This window comes from Tenrec ecaudatus, chromosome 6 (genome assembly GCF_050624435.1).
Source record: "Tenrec ecaudatus isolate mTenEca1 chromosome 6, mTenEca1.hap1, whole genome shotgun sequence".
Taxonomy (NCBI): Eukaryota; Metazoa; Chordata; class Mammalia; order Afrosoricida; family Tenrecidae; genus Tenrec; species Tenrec ecaudatus.
In genome coordinates this window covers 30,866,982-30,887,220 of record NC_134535.1, presented here as the reverse complement: position 1 = coordinate 30,887,220, position 20,239 = coordinate 30,866,982, and the positions used below count along the sequence as shown (strand labels likewise).

General features: G+C 48.5%; 1 protein-coding gene across 2 annotated transcripts in view; it reads left to right on the top strand.

Moving 5' to 3' along the window:
- The first annotated feature begins 10,569 nt into the window (after positions 1–10,569).
- Positions 10,570–20,239, top strand: part of ELK3 (ETS transcription factor ELK3) — an 83,785-nt gene continuing 74,115 nt past the window's right edge. The window contains exon 1 of one of the 2 annotated variants that reach the window (XM_075551147.1): positions 10,570–10,950. The gene's annotated coding sequence lies outside the window, so the exon portion shown is untranslated. The remainder of the gene's footprint in view (positions 10,951–20,239) is intronic. The other variant, XM_075551146.1, reaches the window with a different exon arrangement.

Here is a 20,239-nt window from a genome sequence, read left to right as displayed (position 1 = left end):
ACATCCCAACGTCTTCATGGACTTCCCTGAAAATATCTCTTGTTCCACCATGCTGTGTACTGCAGCCAGCTAGCCACACAGTGTGTGCTCTGCAAGACATTTCTTGGCTGATAGACCGATAAATCAAGCCAGCAATAAACAAAGCGAGGACATTCAAAAGCATCTTTTAAACATTTTCCATTTTCGGAAGACAGCGACATGACAAAGTCAGGAACGTGCTTGGTGAGATGGTAGACCGTGTGAAACTGTAGGGGAGGGGCAGGCACACTGACAGAGAGAGAGAGAGAGAGAGAGAGAGAGAGAGAGAGAGAGAGAGAGAGATAACCACAAGTACCCCCCCGTTTGTTAAGCAATCCCCCCATTTTGTCTTATCTGGCTTCCCATGCCTCTTCTCATGCTCTGCTTGGCCGCTCGGCCCTCAATTTCAGCTTTTTAAACTGTGTGTCTCCACACATGGCTAGCTGGTGTGAGCTGGCCTGACGGCGGGTGACCCCGGGCATGGTGGAATGAAGTGCTGCCTAGCCCTGTGCTGTCTTCTCCACCGTTGTGGATCAGCCTGTTGTAATCAAGAGGGTTGTCATGGGATGGTTTTTCTGCAGGAGAGCACCAGGCTTTTCTTCCTAGTCTTTCTGATTCTGGAAGTGCCACTGAAACCTACTGAACATCACGGTGGCACTCAAGACCCCATAAGCAGATGGACAGTGGCTGAGTTTCCCACCTGGAAGGGGAGTATTTTGCCACTCAACCTTTGTGCTATTCTGGGGAGACTAGAGAAACAAATCCATGGGCACTCAAATGTGTATAAGAGAGAGGTTTATATACAAGAGCCATTGAGCATGGAAAAAAACATCCCAGCCCAGTCCAGATCAAGTCCATAAGTCCGATATCAGCCCATCTGTCTAATACCAATCTATGAAGTCCTCTACAGATTCGCAAAACACATGCAATGAAGCCAAATGCAGGATGATCACAAGCCAGTGGGTAGAAAGTCTTTGGATCCGGTGGCATTGTAAGCATCTCATTGCTGGCAGGGATCTCTCTGTGGCTTCTCTGGCTTCTGAGGTCTGGTTGCGTCCATGTGGCTTTTCTTCTGCAATGTTTCCCAGGGAGTAGCAGGAGTGAGACTGTCTCCCGCCTCCAAGGAGGAAGTATCAGATTTTCCAGAATTCTCTGGAGAAGGCTGTGCCCACACAGAGGCCTCAATGGCTATGATCTGATTAACAAGCTAGACTCCACCCCTACACTCTTAATCCTCAAACTGACAAACGATTAAATATCTACTACAACCTTCAACACATGAATGGTGAAGGAATCAAATCGATGTTCCAATTTGTATTTTTCCAAATCAAGTTACAATTTGTATTTTATAGAAAAGAAGAAAGAAAGAAAATAACAGAAAGCTCTGGTGGAATCATGGGTTACTGGCTGGGCTGTTAACAGCAAGGTCAGTAGTTCAAACTCCCCAGGTGTTCCATGGGAGAAAGATGAGGCTTTCTACGCATGCAAAGATTTACAATCTCGGAAACCTTGTCCCATCACGTCACTAGGAGTTGGGTTTGAATCGATGGCAGTAAGAGGAAAAATTTGTCTTATTTTTTTAAGAAGCCAAACAACAAATGACAGCATTGGAAAACTCTTGTTTTAATTGTGTATTGGTGGGTGCTGACTTTGAGGGCAAACTTGACTTTCTCCTGTGGGGCAGGTTAAAACACCCCAGCCTTCTGGAGCTGATTCTGTGACCACATACTTCCTAAGCACCATTGCAATGGGTAACACTTTAGCTTCACCGGGGCTGTCACAGCACTGCAGGGTCTTCTAGTTTTACTGGCAAAGAGGCTCAATCTATGAAATAAAGACAGTGAACAACTTCCCCCGGCTTCCCTTCCTAGGTTCTCACTTTTCATTTTCTGTGCTTTCCCATGGCATAGCGGTTACACATTGGATTGCTGACTGCCAGGTTAGCAGTTCAAAACCATGAGCCACTCCTTGGGAGAAAGACAAGACTTTCTACTCCTGTAAAGAGTTACAGTCTCAGAAACCCACAGGGGCAGCTCTACCCTGTCCTATAGAGTCACTGTGAGTTGGCATCAACTCAATGGCAGTGAGTTTAGTTTGTTGGTTTGGGTTCTGTTATAATACCAACCCTCTTTGGCACAGATATAAGTGTTTATCTAGTCCCTGAAACGTCAATGGTTCGGATCCACCCAGAAGTGCCTCTGGAGAAAGCACATTTGATTGACGTCCAACGGCTCACAGCCAGTGAAAACCCTGTGGTTCACAGTGAAATGCTGACACACCCGGAGCCTATTGTAATACAGCGAAGAATAATGGGAAGGACTAGGATCTAAGTTGGAAAGCTTGTACTTGGGTCCCAACACCCATCATTTCTTAACTCTCTGACCCTGATTTCATGAATCTCTTAATATTTCAGCTGTTCAAAACTCAAACTCATAGTGACTGTAGTACAAAGTAGAATGGCCCCTGTGGGTTTCTGAGACTGTAAATCTTTACGGGAGTGCAAAATCTCATCTATCTCCCATGAAGTGACTTGTGGTTTCGAACTACTGACCTTGTGGTTAGCAGCTCAATGCATAACCACTGTGGTACCAGGGGGCTTGCATTATATATATTTTTTACTAATGGCTGTTTTTGTTTCTTGAATATCCATGGTTATTGTTTTCAATAAATATGTGTTGCACCGTAGATATGGGAGATGAATTAATATTACTCCACCTCCCTTCTCTTCAGAGGAATCCCTGGCACTTCTCAAGCAGAAGTGGCGTCTCTTCATCTTACTCCAGCATTTCTTTCTGTCCTCAGAGACCCCAGGGTCTATAGAAGTCAGCTGATGCAAATCTCCTTCAATAGCAGAACACCACTCCCAGTTTTCTTTACTTCTAAATCCTGGTGTGTGGTTCCTGAAAGCAGTCAGTAGAATAGTGGTCCTTTGTATTAGGCAGGGCTCTTTAGAGAAACAAAACCAGAACACTTATGATTTTAGATAGATGATAGGTTTATACAGTGAGCAGGAATATAACAGCTACATAATCCACACAGCAGTAGAGTGGGCTCAGTTCAACTCACTTTTGTGGAACAGTTAATATACTGGAAGTCCTTCAACTCTTGTGGGCTGCCAGTCCAAGGTCAAGGAATCAGACTGGGGAGTCTTCCCTCAGACAGGGCAGGCAGAGTCTGCCCACAGGCAGCAGACATCAGGGTGGGTCAAAAAGTCAGTAGAATAGGAAATTAGTGAAGCAGGCCCCTCCCCTACTGGATATTGAACTCAAGCGATTCAAGGGGACAGGATCCACCACCTTCAAGCTCAGTCAATATACAACCAGCAGGATGGCAAGGCAGGTCTTGAAAGAGCCTCAAGCTCTAGCCACAAGATCCACATGGCTTGGCCCACATGTAGTGCAGCATACTAGGCCAAGCAGCAGCACACTGGTCTGATCACCAGGACAGAAGAGGAAGATGGTGTGCTGGCTGTCTTTATTTATCTCGGTTGCTCTCCAATGAAGCCGCAGCCTGATTAAACTTGACCCACATGTTCCTGTTGGTCTAGTTGACACAATAGACCTAACTATCACATCCCTCTTTTTTTTTCATCTAGTTTATGTCCCTAGCCACAACTGCCTATTAATATGCATGAAGTCTTATGGCCACTGATGAACCAATTACAGCATTGTTTGACCTCCATCTGCTCATGTGGGCCCTCAAGACACACCTGCTCCTCATATCCTCCAGTCATTCTTTCTCAGAGTCCCAAGGGTGTTCTTTCACATGGACTGGATGGGGGTGGTGGTGGCTATTTCTCATTGCTGTCAAGTCAACTCCAATCAAAATGAGCCCATGTATAATAAACAGAACAAAATCTTGCCTGGTCCTACACCAACTCCATGACTGCTGGTGTGCTGGGATCCATCATGTTGACCATCACGTCACGCCATTTCCCTGGGGGTTTCTCTTCTCTTGCCAATGGCTCTCTACTGTACCGAACACAGTGTCCTCCAACAATTCACCCCCTTGATGGCACATCCAGAGGAAGGAAGTTGGAGTCTAAGACATGGGATCCACATGGTTTTCTTTGGCTAATTTTCAGAAGTAGCTCACCAGGCTTCTCTTCCTAGTCTGTCCACTGTGGATAACTCTGCCGTCATTGTAAATATTGGTGACATATCTCTCAGAATCATAGACACACAGAAATCATCACAGGGTGGCAAACTGACATGGAGAGTTGAGGCCCTCGTAGTTAAAAAATGATCACTTCTCTTTTCTGTGCAATTTCAGAAGCAACTGAAAGGCAGATGTAGGAGTTGGACTGATGGAGATTTGAATGACAGCCTTAGTTCTCAAAGCCTAGGTTGGAGAATGACCCTTGGGTCTGAAGGCACAGTGGACTGGCTGTCATTACACACACACACACACACGCACACACATGCACACACACAGTGGACTGACTGTCATTATACACACACACACACACACACACACACAATTTCCTGAGCTGAGCTGGGGAACTGCAGGCAGCCCCCTGCAGATCCCTGAATTACCCAGACAAGCTGGCCCCCAAAGAGCAGCCAAGAGGAGATGAAGCCAGCCTTGCCCAATTTCTTCTCCTAAACCTGCCAATCTGAGACCTTCCCCCTCCTGCCCTGGGAAGTTCTTCTAAACATAAACGTGAGGGAGGGGAATGAGGGCTCACCTCAATGTGTCAAGAACATATCTGCTCCTGATCTTTGTTCTCTGGCTTCCTTCTTTAGGGGTCTTTTCATGCCTTCCCAGGTCCCTCTGGGTAGCTTGAGATTGCCAGCATTTTACCTAGTCATGGATGGCTGACCCGGTTATACACACCCGGGCCACCTTTTGTTCTGGTTTTGAAGTAATACTTCCCTTTGCCCTCAGCATCCCTGACCCAAACTCACGCCAATAGATGTTTGAGAAAAGATTTAACTACTGTGCTTGCACTACGGAATGTATGCTTTCTTCTGCTGATCCCCCTACAGGCTTAGTCATGGCCTGACTTTGCTGCTCACAAATTACGATTCTCATTTTTGTTTTAAAAGACAAGAGGATCAACCAACTTCCATTTCCTTAGCCCTTCCCATCATCATGGCATCGGTCTTGAAGCCCCTTAGCTATCCTTTCTCCCATCTTTGCCTCGAGCCCACATCATGACCTCCTGCCTACGATGGCATTTCCTGGGCTTCCTGTAACTGTCTGGTACCTCATAATGAAAGATCACAGTTTCCCACAAAGCCCTGCCCAACACCTTCTAGAAAAGATAAAATGCTAATTTTTTGTGATCAATTTGGCATCATCTAGAAAATAATTCTTATCAGCAATCGGTCAGGACATTTTTCTAGATGTATTTAGCCTGGGAATTCAAGCAGTGACTCAAAGTTGGTTAGCAGTAGAGTGTTGGCCCATTGTGACATCAAGGCTGCCTTGTGATATTTTATCATGGGGCATAATGAGCCCTGGAGGTGCTGTGGCTTAGATGTTGAGTTGCTAACCGCCAAGCCAGCTAGTTAATCCCACCAACCATTCTGCATGAGAATGAGGAGGCTTCCTGCTTCCTTAACATTTACAGTCTCTGAGACCTCACAGGGTGCCTATGACTTAGACTTAACTGGGTGGCAATGGGTCGTTAAGACGAATTCCCTCTTCCTTTCCAATGGCGCTGGGTGGACTTAGAGAGTAGTGTTGGGACTATGAGATGGCGATACATTTCAACCCCACTTCGAAGTTTAAAATCTAGAAATTAGGATCTGCTTTCATTCTCCCACAATGCCTTCAACTTTTCTTCTTCCTAGTGATTCCTTCACGTGTCTGTAATACCACTACTTGAGATCATTTACAGGACTTTATGATTCATCATTCTTTTATTGTTGACGTATCAATTGATTGATTGATTCAACAAAGCTTAAATTTTATTTCTTACTCTCTTTTTGTGAACTAATAGGGATGTAAAGATGAAATCAGAGAAGTGACACTCATATAATTAACTATACAGCATAAAATTCCAAAGGAATGCAATGGGCATGTGGGGGAAAAGGCCTTTTCTGTCATCTGGTGGATCTTGGAAGACATCTTGGAGGAGGTGAGATTTGCATTCAGTCTAAAGCAGTGGTTCTCAACCTTCCTAATGTCGCGGTCTTTTAATACAGTTCCTCATGTTGCAGTGACCCCCCCAACTATAAAATTGCTTTCGTTGCTACTTCATCACTGTAATGTTGCTACTGTGGTGACTTGTCATGTAAATATCTGATGTGCAGGATGTATCTTCATTGTCACAAATTGAACATAATGAAAGCATAGTGATTCATCACACAAACCATATGTCATTCTATATTGTGAAATATTTATTTCTAATGACAAATCAATGAAATTTTGTCTTGAAGCATGGTGTAGCATGGGTAACAGTCTTCACGCTGGGTACTCATATGTGGGCGTATCTGCATGTGGATGAGCCCACTTGAAGATGGATGGAGGAGCAGTGTCTCAGTTCCTGAGACCAAGGGAAACATGTGTTTCCCGATAGTCTTAGGTGACCCCTGTGAGAGGGTCGTTCAACCCCCAAAGGGGTCACAACCCACAGATTGAGAACCGCTGGTCTAAAGGATGGGTAAATGGAATACCACGGGTTTCATGGAGAGAGAAATCCTGTGGGTGGCCAGACCTGGGAACGTTTGACAAATACATACTCCCAAGCCCAACTGTACACTCACAGGGGTGGGACTCTGGCACACGTGGGTCTGATGTGTAGAAGTGATTGGGAATCTTGGTGGCCAGAGCTCCCAGAAGAGAAAAAGCAGGTGTGCTCTGGCCAGCAAGCAGGGAGGTGCTTGAGTGGTCACCTGCGGCACAGCTGTTCTCCATCTCTTCAGAAGATCAAAATGAGGGAAATGAAATGATGCTCTAGTTTCCTTTGCGCGGGGCCAGGGGGTCCTGTCAGGTAACGCTAACTGCAAGATTAGAGTTTCAAACCCACTAGCTGCTCCTTGGGAGAAAAGTGAGGTCAATTCCAAGGCTGTGGATGGGGAAGACTGGTTGTTTTACACACCAAGACTCCATCTTCTCTTGTAGTCGGTTATGCTCCATGTTCTTCCTGTTCGTCACCTGATCCTACTGACTTGAGACTTGTCATGATTTGCTTTACCCACCAGAACGGGAGAAGTGAGAATGTGCTAGTCCTTTTACAGGTTTTGAAAGGCATCATGTGTTTTCACTCACTCTCTTGAACCCGTCTCCCTGGAGGCCCACACGCTCCCTCCATGCCAGCGACCCTGCACTGCTTGCTCCTTCACCCCGGAACCCCTAATGAGAAGACATGGACAGCAGAACTGCATCAGCCCACGGAATGGAGTGGCATCTAGTCAAGCCCCATCAAGTCAGCCCCATTTGTTGCTGCCAGCCACTGAATTTGGGGGTTGTTTGTTACACAGTATTATCACAGCTAACCTGACCGATATACTTCTTCCTCCAGGGCTTTGCTTCTCTTTGGGGGGAGTCTGGCCCTCCTCTACTCTTTATCTGAAGAGTTCAGTGGGCTCCCCTCCCTCCCCTCTTCTACCTGCACCCTCCAACACAGGGCACTAACTCTCATTTGTCTATCCTGGTAGATTTTGTGCCTTATCTTGGCTAAGCCCCCATCTGTTGTTACCAGAGCTGAGAGAGCGAGAGCGAGAGAGCGCGAGAGAGAGAGAGAGAGAGAGAGAGAGAGAGAGAGAGAGAGAGAGAGAGAGAGAGAGAGAGAGTGAGCACCTCATTCTCCCTCTGGCAAGCAGCAATGTGTGATCCTAGACTGTCATCCGCTATAAAGGACTCTGGGGAAACCTTATTCATAAACAAGCCACACAACTCTAACTGCTGGCTGTCTGTTTTACAACAGAAGGGCAGAGAGAGGAGTACGGATGATGCAATACGAGATGCTGACCATCTGAGCCCCATTTTTATAGAGGAAAAGAGAACTTGGAAACCAATCGCCAGTTTCCCCTTGGAATACAAAGGACAGAAGTTGTAGACACCTGAAAGTAAAAGTTACTCCCATTGCTTTGAGGAAGAACATAGATCCCAATTACTCTTTTGTAAACAGAGCTGGAAAGGGACACCCTGATGGTGTATTGTGCCACACAAGGAAGTGCTTAACCCTGAGGTCAGTGGTTCGAACCCACTAGCTGCTCCCAGGGAGATAATGAGGCTGCTTGCTTTCAACAGTTTCAAAAACCCTGAGCACAGCTCTACCTGCCCTATAGGGTTGTAATGAATCAGAATCAGCTCAGTGGCAATGGGTGGAGTTTGGGGGCTTATGCAGAGCTGAAGGTGGTGGTGTAGCCCACCAAGACAATCAGAGAAATTGAAGAAGCCTTCGTCTGCAATGGGAAATCCAAGGCCCGCACAAAACTGCCACATTTGTGCTTCAAACAAAGAGGCATTTCTTTAAAATAATTCAACGGATGGCTGAAACATGTATACACTTTATACTGTTTCTTCCCTTGCGCATTAGGAGTCAACAAAGAATTGGTTTGAAAACAATAAAATAAAAAAGCATGAAACCTACTGCTTTAAAATATACTTATATCTTGTTCTGGCCATATGGTCAACGTCTTTAAAATAAAGCAACGAGGTGTTCTTTCTTGTGTTGTCATTTTTTTTCCTCTCTGAGAAGGAAAATAAAATAAATGTACATTTCCCCAAGTTCAGACAGCTGGGCCGCACTTGGAGTGACAGGGGTTAGCTGACAAGGGTTTAAGACAACCATTCTCTGCCATGGGCTGTATGCCGATTCCTAGCAACTTGATAGGACCGGTTAGAACTGCCACTGTGTTTCTGAAACTAATGCTTTATGGGAGTAGAAAACCTTGCCTTTCTCCCTCGGAGTGCCTGGTGGTTTTGAACTTCAGACCTTGAGAATAGTAGCCCAATGTAATAACCCCCTTCCCACACAAAGTGGAAAACGAGTTGTAGCAAATTGTGAGTTGATAAAAGAATCTTCTTCCCCATATGCTCTCTTCACCAGTTCTCCTACCTTGCAGTCCCAACGCTCCGCCCACTATGACGCCATAGCCTGGCCAAACCTCCTCTGAGCTGCAGGAACTTGATGGGCACTTGAGGGTGGGGTCCAGGACCAAGTTGGTTCTAACTTGAGCAAGATACAATTCCTGCCCTTTAAAAGTGTATGTTTAGTGATAGGAAGAGATTCATAAACAGATCATCTTTTTGGAGAGATTTAAAAATAAATAAAGAAAAGGAAAAAGTACACATATAAATACAGCTTTTAATGTGGAGAGACTTTTTGAATGTAGTCCTTCAAAAACTGACCCATGTCCCAAGCCTGGAGAGTCTGGTTTCATTGGTTGAGTTGAGTCGAAGCATTCTCTAGTTTTCAAAACATTTGCCTAAAGATTCGCCAGAGTTGAGAAGAGATGGGGGAAACGGCAGCATCACCGTCACATGGGAACTTGTTGGAAAGGTAAGACCCTAGACCCACTGAATCAAGATGTCTGGGCGGGAGGGGGGGCAGCGGGGGGGCCCAGCGTTTTAACACAAGCCCTCCTGGTGATGCTGCTGCTTGCTCAAGTTTGCCACCCTCCGGCCTGTGGTACATAGAAGTGCAGGCATGTATGTAGGCAGCTGGGGGGGGGGTTCTAGGTGTGTTCTTGAGAGGGGAACTGGCCTGACAGTGGGGTCTGCACCAGGCACCGCCCTCCCTCGCCTCAGTCCCAGGGTGGGGAACAGGCTGCCCAGCCAGGGCCTGGCCTGAGCCCTGGGGGTGGGTGGTCCTTGACTGGAGGGAGAGTGAGGTGGAATACAGCCCCGTCACCGCGGAGCCTCCTTCGAAAGCCTCAACCACTTGGTCCGGTGGTCTACACTCATTTCCCTTCTGGGGCTTCTTAGCAGGCAGGCAGGGCAGGGCTGGGCCTGGGAAAGAGGCCATCGTCACCGGCCAGACAGGTCTCCTGGAGAATCCTGGCTGTCAGTTATGGCTCCTCATCCTTTTCCCCACAGCGGGCCCCGACTCTCAAGGCTGGCTGCTGCTTTTTTTTTTTTTTTAAATCCCAAATGCAGGAACTGTGTCCATCCTCAGACAGAAACCGCCTCCTTTCCTGCACATCCAACATCTTATCCCAAGCAACCATTCCCCCACCCACAGGGAGTCAGTCACCCTTCATTGTGAGCTACCAAGCCCTAGCCGGCACTCCAATGCCCCCCACCCTCACCCCCAACTCTTCTACTCAGGGCTCACGGAAAGCAGTGTGTCGCTAAGGGCCTCCGCACCCAAAGCCACTGGGCAAGGCGACACCCCACCAAGGGCCCCAGCGCAAGGACCCCTCGCGGGGGGGGTTGGGGGAGGGGGGGAAGAGGCCTGTTCTCCTTGCATCCCAGCGGCAGCCCCCAGCCTCGCGTGTCGCGTCGAGGTGGCCTCTCGGGGTTTCGGGGCGCACCCCAGCTCCCGCCTCCACGCCCGGTGGGGAGGGGCCGCCGCCGCTCCACTTGGCCGCGGGTTCGGAGGCTCCTCCCCTGGGGTGGCGGAGCAGGAAGCGGGGCGGGCGGGGGCGCGTGGTGCGGGGTGCGCGGGCCCCGGGCGGCGGAGTATGCGCGGGCCTCGGCGGGCAGCCCCGGCGCACTGGCGCGGGCCGGGCGCGCGGCGCGGGGCGGAAAAGCCTGTTTACACAGACTGCACACCGCCCGGGGAATAATGCAGTAAAGGAAGTGAGCCGGCTCGGCCTGACTGCTCCAACTTCCTGCTCTCACACACACCAGAGGGGAAAGAAAAAAAAAAAAGCGGAGCGAGAGAAAGAAAAAACAGGGGGAAAAATCAGGATCTCATTACAAGAGCAACAGACCGTCTGCAGACGCCTGTCAGCATGGAAAGTCGGGGGCTTTCGCCCGGTTCCTCCTAGAAATTCCCCCGAAGAAGGATCTTGAAGGCTCCCCCACATCTGGGTAGGTCACCGGGCTGCTTCTGCCTGTTGCGCCCACAGTTGCAAAGTTTCGCTGACGGGTTATTTATTGCATTTTCTTCTCGCCCTCCGCCCCCCCCCGCCCCGTTTTGTTTTTATTTTTGCTTTCTTTCTTTTCGTTGGCTTGGTGGGGGTGGGGCGGGTGGGCGCCGCGGGGTGGGCTGTGAGCGGGGTGGGGGTGGGGGAGCCCGCGCAGGAGGCCGATCCGCGGGGTGGGGGTGGGGGTGGGGGGGGCGCAGCCGGGATGCTCCGCTCCCGCGCCGCGTGCCCTGGGGGGTTGCGGGGACCCCGCGGGGACCCTCGGGGCACGTCGCCCCTGGGCTGCGCTGCGAACGTCGGGGGGCGGCGGGGAGGCAGGGGCGCCCGGAGGGCAGACCCTACGGGGACGGACGCAGGCAGCGGCGGGCGTGGACCTTTGGGTCCCCGCGTAGAGCGGTGACCCGGACAGCCTGGTGCCTGGAGGCTGGACCACCGCTGCTCTTCCGGCGGCGCGGGGGCTCCGCGCCTCTCCGGGGGCACGGGCACTGGGCTGGGGATTCGCGGAAAGCGATGGAGCAGGAGGCGGAGGTCGTGGGGTGCAGCCGTGGGACTGGGGGCTCTGCCCCCTCGCGCTCGTCAGGTGACCCCCTCCCAGGTCACCGCCGCGGACTCACGCCCCGTCGGACGTTTCACGCCGGCGGCGACGCTCGGGGACCTGGGCTTGCAGCCGGACGGCGCGGGAGAGGGTTTGGGGACCCAGTGTTGGCCTGTCGTGCGCTGGGACTCGTGGTAGTGGCGGGGGCGGCCTGAGACGCTGATGAAAAAGAAAGAAGCGAAGCTAGCGAGCTCGGTTTGCTTAGGGTTTCTGGACTGAATCATCCCCAGGACGAGCTGGGGTGTGTGTTGGGGGGGGGCGGGAGGGGGGAGGCAAGAAATGTTATTTCAGAAACGGCAAAAGGGGCTTTTTAGAGAAAGAGAGAGAGAGGGAAAAAAAAAACGAGTGTCGGGAGAGTTTCTGGCTTGTCTGGAAACGGCAAGACTAATTGCCATGCGCTTCCGCTTTGAAACTGGCAGCAGACAGCATCTCGGAATGACTCACGGGACGGGCTCACAAAGGAACTGTGGTCGGCTCCTTCTCAGGTTTACGTACTTGTGCCTTTTACAGTTTCCTTTGTAGTGTTCCAGGGGTCCCCCGCCCCTTCCCCCCCACCCCCGCCTCTGCCCACCCTCTCTTCTTTGAAAGCCCCTGGCCCGTCTGCACCTCTTCCCCCGCCCCCCCCCCCAGCCCGGTTGGGCGGGGGAGGCCGGGTTGTTTTTGGAGTTGGCTGGGGGAGCGCGTTAGAGGGACGCTGCTGCCGCTGCCGCTGCTGCAGGGGGAAAAAGTTTCCTGAATTTTCCACTGGCTGCTGCAGGAAGAGAGAGCCCCTTTAGTCATTGCTAAGTAATGTCTGCACACACACCAACTAATCTCATTAGGAGTTTCCGCTGCTCCACACAGGAGGGGTTTTGTGCAGCCTCAGTCGGTGGCGGGAGGGGGTGGGGGAGCCCTGTGCTGCAGAGAGACAAGTTATGGCTTTATTTACTTAGAGGTGCAGCCGGCAGTGGAGCCTTTTCTTGAAAACTTTGAAGTCGCTGTTGGTCATTTTGGATTTCGGACATGCAGGTTTTGCCTGCCGTGCGTGCGTGCGTGCGTGTGTGTGTGTGTGTGTGTGTGTGTGTGTTTGTGAGTGTGTGTAGATACTTTTGCCCAAACAGTGCAAACACACCCATCCATGCCCCGCGGACTCCAGCCTTTGTGGGGAGGCGAGGGACCAGAGGAACAGAGCAGGCCCAGGCACCTATTAATACGCTGAAATCGATTTCTGAGCCTGCCTGGCCTTCGTGCCTGGCAAAACACTCCCAGTTCGCTCACTTCTCGCTGGCGCACATTTCTTTGGGAAAGGTCAGTTAGGAGTTTCAATTTATGAGGATTATAAAATTACAAATTGTGTTAGGAGGCCACATGGGTCAGACAGTTAAGAAGACTGTCCATAAGTGATCTTAGGGTTTCCAGGAACGGTGCTGCCGGCAAAAACCCTTGAGGATTAAAAGTGATGGCCTTTGTGTGCCAAAGATAGCAAAGGACCCCCTGGCCTTCTGCTGCTTTTAACTCTCAAGTGTTGCCTTGAGATGGGTAATGCCCCTAAAGGGATCACGAGTGAAGGAATGAGTGAAGGAATCGTGGCCCCTTTCCTGAAGATGGATGTCTAAGGTGTTGGCATTTATTTTATGGCGGCAAGGCATGACCCCACCAGGGTGAGTCAGTGGACATGGGTACAGGATGTCCCTAATGGGTGCCTGGCACAGAGTAGATGCTCAATAAATGGAGCACAGGAAGTGGTGATGGACTAACAACACTTACTAGACTAAACTGGTTCTCCTGAAGTCCGTTCCCACTCATAGCCGCTCTCTAGGGCAGGGCAGGAGTTAGGGGAGAACTGTCTCGGGGTTTCCAAAGCTGACATCTTTATGGCTCTTTGCAGAGTCTTTGTCCCACCACCGAGTGGCTGGTAGGTTGACTGGTAGGTTTAAACCGCTGTGTCTCAGTTAGTAGCCCAGTGCTGTAACCACTGCACCAGCCTGGCTCCTAATCCAGAGGCAGAAAAATAAAGTTTTCAAAAGCCAACACCTTTTCTCATGTGTTCCTTAAAGAATGGAAGATGTCAAAGTCTCACTTCAAAAGTACACGAAAAGAAAAATGAGGTACCGAATATTCCTCATTCCAATTTGTTATTTCCCCACAGCCATTGAGTCATTTCTGATGTATGGTGACCATAGAGGGCAGAATAGAACTGCTCGCTAGGGTCCTGAAGCTGTAAATCGTTACTGGAGCAGACAGCCTCCTCCTCCTCCCTCGTAGCAGCTGGTGGATTTGAATTGCTGACTTTGCACCTAGCAGCTCAACACAGAGACACCTATATACCACTAGGGTTCCCATACACAGTTGTTACTCTAATTTGTTATTGAGGAGAAAGCATAAGGTCCATTTATGTCAGCACTTCTCAACTGGGGACAACGGCCCTACCCAAGGACTGTTGGACAATGTCTGGGACCATTTTTGGATGTTGTAACTGGCGGGGCTGCTGTTGGCATCCAGTGAGTAGAAGCCACTTGATGATGTTAATGTCATGCAATGCAAAACAGAGCTCCCCACAACAAAGAGTTTTCTGCCCCCAAGTGTTAATAGTGGCTAGATCGAGAAACCTTGATTTTGTATTTCATAATAGTGGAGCCCTGGTGGTGTACTTGCAGCCCTGGTGCCACAGTGGTTATGCATTGGACTACTACCCACAAGGTCAGCAGTTCCAGACATCACCACCGCCACTGGAGAAAGAGGAGGCTTTCTACGCCTGTAAGGTGTTACAGTCCAAGAAGCCCACAGGGACAGCTCTGCCCCGTCCAGTAGGGCTATGAGTCAGAATGAACTTGATGGCGGGGAGTTTGTTTGTTATTAATAGTAGCAATGATGATAAAAACTTGTCCACATGGATTCATTCAAGTCATCTGTTGCACTTTTCTGCCACCCCATGAATATGTAGTGCAGTGTAAGTGCTTTCTCTTTGTCTCTTTCCCGTCAGTTATCTGCAATAGAACGAGCTGGTGGCACTGTGGTAGTGGACCCTTTGTTTGATGTAATGTTTACCTCTGCCAGCAGAGCATCTTCACTCACTTGGTACAAATGCACTTTTGACCAGAGTGGCATGGGTGCAGTTGCCAGGGACGATGATTTTCTGCATCATCTGAATTTTGGGATTGCCCGAACTTTTAGTGAAGACTTCTTCCTCTTTTATTTACTGAAGTGGAAAAAAATCAAATAATATGAAGTTGCTAATATAGAGTGTTATACATTGAGATTTATATTTTCTGATAGCTTGTAGCAATTTGAATCCCTTCCTGAAATCTGTTTTTAAAGGACTTCCAGGCAGTAGATATAAATTATAATATTCCTTTCTTAGCTGCCAGAAACTGGATTCTGTATGTCCTGTGTGATCCGATTATATTTATCTGATCTTTAAAAAGAACAACACGCCAACAGAGCAGTATGGTGCTGTGAAGCTTTGTGAAACATTACCTATTCGGAGATGGTGATTTCCTGGAATAGAGTCACTGGTGATGAGTTACTGCTTACTAATTGGTGGTTTGCTCCCTTCTAGTCCTTGAGAATGACTCAGGCATCCTCATGTTTCCCAGGCCTGGAGTTCCTCATTGAACTTTTACATTATTTTATTTAATTAACTATTTTGTGGTTTCGTTGATTTTTAACAGCAGTATGGCTCCTTTGGGAGCTCTGGTGGTGTAGTGGTTATGAGTTTGGGCTGCTAATCACAAGGTTGGCAGTTCAAAACCACCAGCTGCTCCTTGGGAGAAAGATGACACTTTCTACTCCCATAAAGAGTTACAGTCTCGGAAACCCACAGGGGCAGGTCTTCCCTATTCCTATAGGGCCGCCCGGGATTGGTTCTTTGGCGTTGGGCACAGTTGCGGAGGTGTTTTGCTTTTGGTTCGGTTCCCTCACCTACGCAAATGCCTAAGTAGTGTAAAGGACGTCATTCCTGTCACATTTTTCTATGTGCACCTGACAGCCTCACCCACCCCGCCCCAGCCTTTTCTTGTAAATGTCTCTAGTCTGAAAGAGGTCGGCCATGGAAACTGGGGAGCACAGATTTATTCGGAAGCACAGAGAGTTGCCATCAATCAACCATGGCAACTTGGTTGGCGTGTAAGTCATCTACATTTCTAAGCACAGATCGGCTACCAACTGAAAAGGCTGGCAGTTCAAACGCACCCAGAGACTCTGTCTGAGAAAAGACCTGACTCGTTCTACTCTTTCATGGAGGTCACTCGGAATTGGAATTGACTCCCTGGCATCCAGCAACCCCAACGTTGTATAACATGCCTAAGACCACACTGGTGCCACAGTATTTTTAAAAGGTTAGTTGTTGTTGTAGCAAATATTAATGCGACTTAAACCTTCAGGAGACATGGAAGACCGTGCATATCGATACATCTCTTAGAACCCCATTGTGAACATTTTGGTGGATCCTTTCCAGTCTCTTGCAACACACACATCCATCCACGTAAGACTTTTCATTGGGAAACACACTGCACATACTTCACATGCATGTAACAAGTTGTCATAACCTGTACAGAGACCTGTAGAGCTTGTACTTTTCAATCTAATGAGTCTGCTGACTCAACCGTGCATTGCCATCCTTGCTACATGGACTTGCTCAGCCTTTATGTTCTCGGTGGCCCAAGTAATATGCTAAGAATGTCACCCTGTTGCAAGAGTGGATTCATCTGTGCTGTGAAATTTGGGGGTTTGATGAGTTTCTCTCTGATCTCAGAGTGAGTCATGATTGCACTAGAATGTCGAGCTGTAGGAACAGGAAGCCCAAGGTACCACACATTGACCTAGAATGCTGACGGATGAGAGGAGGAAGCTGAGTTAGGCCCAGAGGACTCCTTGAGCTTCTGGAGGATGAGGGAGAAGAGTGGACACTTTGATGATGCTTTGTTGCTTCCTGTTTCACGTGGCATACGGACAGGCTCCATCTTGACTTTGACATTGCCATTTGAGGTCTTTAGTGCAAACTCACTCTTGTTCCGGACCAGCTCTGAGCTTTCTGGTTGAAACCATGTCAGTAGCCATTGAAAACTCTTGATTTCTCCATTAACATCCTGTCCTAGTAAACTGTGGAAAGGTGTGACTTTCCAGTCTGAAGAGTTAGTTTCTCAAGGAAGAATAGTCCTTCTTTGTCCTGTAGGGTCACTATAAGTCAGGATTGACTCAATGGCAATGAGTTTGTTGTTTTTTTATTGTTTAGTTTTCTGCTAAGAAAGTCTAGAAACCCTTCCCAATGTGTAAGTCATTCAGTCTTCTCAGTAACTCTTTAGCCCAGAAGGTGAGCTCTTGGTAGCATAATGGGTTACACATTGAACTGTTAACCACAAGGTCAGTGTTTTGAACCCAAGAGCCACCCTGTGGAGGAAAGATGAGGCTGCTACTCCTGTAAAGATTTAAAGTCTAGGAAACGGGAGGGGCTATTCTACTCTGTTCTCCAGGGTGACCCTTGGTTAGGAATTCAATCGATGGCAGTGAATTTGGAGATTTTTGATTTTTTTTCTCTGGAATGTGACTTCCCATGATTTGTACCCACATCTCAAATAAAATTGGCCTCCCGTCCATTACTGGAAACTGACATCCATGTCAGCAGTTAAAACCAAACCAAACCTTTGGCTTAGTCATTTTAGTAGATTGTAATTTGGTGGGAATTGGCACTTGGAAGGAAGTCATTGACCGCTTTATTGATGTGTGTTCATTTACATTTCCTGGAAAGCAGTTACTAAATTATTCTAAGAATTTAATGGGATTACTTGAGAATTGACCTCCGGGGTTTCCATGTGGAATTTTAAATACATTAAGATGATGGTTATATTAATGTATTCTAACCTGAGTTGGACTTGAACCCCATTACTAAGACATTCTTACAGAAGCACTGAAACACATAGTGTCATAAGTAGTTGAAAGTTGCTGTGTCTGGGAATGATTTTTAATCATCTTTGGTTACACTTGGGAGTGATGCGTTACGGAGAAAACACACATAGCTGGATATTTGCCCTTGGCCTGGGTGGTGGGGTCCCCCAAGCACCACTGCCATCCCGTCAATTCCGACTCATCGGGACCCTACACCAGCTGTCCGAGAAGTCTTTATGGGAGCAGACAGCCTCCTCTTCCTTCAGAGGAGGGGCTGGCGACGATGAACCGCCGACCTTCCAGTTAGCAGCCCTCCACCCACCCGCAGCAACTTTCTCCTCGACACCAGGGCTGAGGAACCTTTTCTGCCGAGGGTTATTTGGATATTTATAACATCATTCCTGGGCCCTCTAAAAGTATCGACTTAAAAATTAGCCTGCTATATTTGGCCTGACATTTAATTAACTCACCCCTAATGTGATGATTGACATGGCTTCTCTTCCGTGAGCCCTATGATATTAGCCAGTATTGATTTTCCTTGGCTCTAAACAGAGCCAAAGATTATACAGCCAGTGGTGACTTTGTCTTTTAAATTGAGCCATGCGATGTATATATATTCCAGTGCATAGTTATCCACTGTCATGATTGTCAGCTACCTTCAAGGTGGCCCTGGCGCCTGCTGCCACCATGTATGATGGCAGCAAATCCTGTGATCCATAGGGTTTTCAGAAGTATCGTATATTCTCGAGTATAAGCAGACCCGAATATCAGCCGAGGTACCTAATTTTACCACAGAAACTGCATTGAAAATGTGTTGAAAAACTCAGCTTCTACACGAGATTGTCAGACCTTTCCTCCTAGTCTCTTCATCTAGAAGTTCAGCATTGTAGTAACACGCGAGCTTCCGCTGACAGATGGGAGTTTGCTGTGCTGAGGTGCATGAGCTGAGAGTTGAACCTGGGTCTCTCACATGGAAGATGAGAATCCTACCACTGAGCCATTTCAACAAAACCCAAAGAAGCAAACTCATGACGACTCCACATTTTCAGGGTCAAAGTGCACCCCTGCCGGCTTCCCCAGGGCTGGGATCTCAGGGCAGTAGACAGCCAGGTCTTGTTTTTGTAGCCTTGCTGGGTGGAGCGAAATCACCAGCCTGGTGAGTGGCCCTTGGCCTCCCTCTCGGACCTTCCACGGAACCAGGACCCCATCAGAGTAGAAAGTATTTCCATCACTCCAGAATGGTCCCTTTGTTTGTTTTTAATTCCATATAACTCTGTCTCACGAATTTTATTAAACCTTAGAACACCTCCTGCAGCATTCTATTTAATCTGTTTGGTAAATCGCTGGAATTGGTAGGTTTGTCTTTATTTTATAGAATTTAAAGTCATCAGAGTATCATGTATACAACCCCAAGCCAAACTCAGTGCCATCGAGTTGACTCCGACTCATAGTGACCCTGTAGGACAGGGTAGAACTGCCCCTGTGGGCTTCAGAGACCTGAACTCTTGATGGGGGTGGCAGCCCAACTTGGAACCATTGCACCCCCAGGGCTGCAGTGGGGGGCGGGTGTGGAAGACACTCCTTGAATATGTATTGTATTGAGAAGCTATTAGTTAATGTTCCTGGGCCTCTGTTTCCTTTTCCAGATGGTAAATGGCTGATGTAAAGGCCGTCCCACCCCCGAATAAAACACCCCAAACAAGCTCATTGCCATTGAGTCCACGTATTTATAGTGAGACCCTACAGGACACAGTCTTTAATTGCCCCTGTGGATTTCTGAGACTAACTGTATGGGAGTAGAAAGTCCTGTCTTTCTCCCTCTGAGTGGCTGAGGGTTTTGAACTGCTGACCTGGCAGTCAGAAACCCAATGCAAAACCACGACACCACTAGAGGTCCTCTGGTGTAGAGAAGGTGAGATATAAATCCTTTTCCATCAGAAGCCTTACGACAGACCTCCTTACACTGTTCCCACCCACCACCCCTTTTCATTCGAGAAATATGCAACCCGCCAGAAACACCTTAGAGTTCATTATGCGTTCGATTTTGAATTTTTTTTTGGTCTTTCATGTTCAGAAACCTTAAACTCTTGCCAAAGTTTTCATGACCTCTAGATTCAATTACAACTGTTGCAGCCTGCAGTTTAAGCAGCTTTGTAGTAGGGAATTACTTTGGGGCTGGTGGTGAATGAAGCCTTCTAAGAGTTGTGCAAGTGTCATGTGACTGCTTTGCTGTTGCCCAATTCTGAAGAGGCAAGAAATAGGATTCCCCCGTAAGCTTCCCTTTCCTTTCCACTTGGGCTCCCTGTTGATAAGGACCGTCCTCACGGGTCTGGCTTAGCTGTTGTGTGTTCTTCCCTCTTGGCCCTATGCGTGTTATGCCAGGCAGTACTTACTTCTGATGCCCCATAGCTTCACGGCGCACAGCACTGGGATACCAGTGACTGCCTCGGGGTTGGGGCTGAGGAGTCTGGAGAAGATTTTAACCACCTGCTTAAATGCCCCTCCTGCCTTCTGTAAAACCAAACTCCCTGCCATTTGGGGCCAATTCTGACTCATTGCGACCCTATAGGGCAGGGCAGAATTGGCCTTGTGGGTGTCTGCGACTGTATCTCTTTACAGGTGTAGAAAGCCTCCTCTTTCTTCCGTGGAGTGGCTGGTGGTTTCGAACTGCCTGATTGTGATTAGCAGCCCAACTCAAAACCGCTGCCTCCCCAGGGCTCGTCCTGCCTTCTGACAGCCTTTGGAAATGCTCTCCGTCTGTCAGCCCTGTACCTGC